The following is a 1,705-nucleotide window of genomic DNA, read 5'->3' on the forward strand; positions in this document are numbered from 1 at the left end:
AACTAAGCCCAGATTAGTTTTTTGTTTTTTTCTTTTTTTTTGCGGTACGCGGGCCTCTCACTGTTGTGGCTTCTCCCGTTGCAGAGCACAGGCTCCGGACACGCAGGCTCAGCAGCCATGGCTCACGGGCCCAGCTGCTCCGTGGCATGTGGGATCTTCCCGGACTGGGGTGCGAACCCATGTCCCCTGCATCGGCAGGCGGACTCTCAACCACTGTGCCACGAGGGAAGCCCCCAGATTAGTTTTTATTTAACACATGTTTAGTCTCCAATACTGTTCTTTTCACCTCTCTGCAAGGAAACTGTCAACCTTGTTTACATGGAAAATTAAGTTTAGTTCACAGACATGTTCAAAACACTTGACTGTAGATGGTGATGAATGTTAACTAGGTTTATTGTGGTGCTCATTTCACAATACATACGACTATTCAATCATTATATTGTACACCTGAAACCAAGATAATATTTTTTGGTTTTTGTTTTTAATGGTGGGAGTATGGTTTATTAAGCTGTGCCTTAGTACAGGCACTGGGTCTTGCCCATGGTCCTCTTAATGTACAAAGCCTGGACATTCTGCCAGTTCTTCTTGAGCAATGACACCAGGAAGTTGACAGCTAAGTGGATGTTGAACACAAGCTCATCGTGTGTCATCTTCAGGTGGCCAACAGCCACTGCCAGACACAGCACCTTCTTCACATGGAACTTGATTGTGGACTTCACTTCATCAACTTTGGCCACCATGTTCTCATTGTGGATCAGCAAGGAAGGGAACTTGCCAGCCTTATTCAGGCCTGGGTCCAGGATTCATGGGATCTGCTTGATCAGCGACTCTTAAGACAAAAAGGCATCATCCTTCTTGGCCAGCTTCTTGACCACTTGCTATTCTTGTTGACTTTCTTCAGTGCCTCAGTGTCCATATACGGAATACTCACAGCCTTTGTCACATCACTATGTTGCTGGTCCCCCAGAACACATACGGAGAACTTGGGGTGGGAGTGGATTTAAGCCGGACAGTGCCTGAGAGGCATTTGTCCTTCTGAGGGTCATAGTTCTTCAGGCAGATCTGAAGCTACACTGTCTCCAAAAACTTCCAGCGCTCGAGCTGATTCCCCTGCAGCACTTCCCGCACCACCTCGTAGAGGGAGTCGCCTGAGACTTTGCTGCTCACGGTGCCTCGGGCTGTGATAACGGGGAAAGAGCAATATAATGCTATTTGTCAATTATATCTCAATGAAAAACAAAACAGAAACACACTTGACTATACTTCACGAAAATGGTTGGAATACATATAAAATGTCAAGTTCACTTCCTAAGGAAGCCATATACTAAAGATAAAACATGATGTGGCAAATACCCAAATATCAATTGACTGCCAGATCCACTATCAGCAAGCTCCTTCCAGGGAATTTGAAACCTCGACATCAAAGAAAGTGGCTCTGACATGATCTTTATTTGGGTGTCTTCACTGAGGGCTTTAGCATCCCTGGTTTTTTTTTTTTTTTTTTTTTTTTTGCAGTACGCGGGCCTCTCACTGTTGTGGTCTCTCCCATTGTGGAGCACAGGCTCCGGACGCGCAGGCTCAGCGGCCGTGGCTCACGGGCCCAGCCGCTCCGCGGCATGTGGGATCTTCCCGGACCGGGGCACGAACCCGTGTCCCCTGCATCGGCAGGCGGACTCTCAACCACTGCGCCACCAGGGAAGCCCAA

The 1,705-nt window shown here is 47.7% G+C and overlaps 1 pseudogene; it reads right to left on the minus strand.

Moving 5' to 3' along the window:
• Positions 1 to 493: 493 nt before the first annotated feature.
• On the minus strand, positions 494 to 1,046 carry LOC132497765 (large ribosomal subunit protein uL1-like; annotated as a pseudogene).
• Positions 1,047 to 1,705: the final 659 nt, after the last annotated feature.

The sequence above is a fragment of the Mesoplodon densirostris genome, chromosome 10 (assembly GCF_025265405.1).
Source record: "Mesoplodon densirostris isolate mMesDen1 chromosome 10, mMesDen1 primary haplotype, whole genome shotgun sequence".
Taxonomy (NCBI): domain Eukaryota; kingdom Metazoa; phylum Chordata; class Mammalia; order Artiodactyla; family Ziphiidae; genus Mesoplodon; species Mesoplodon densirostris.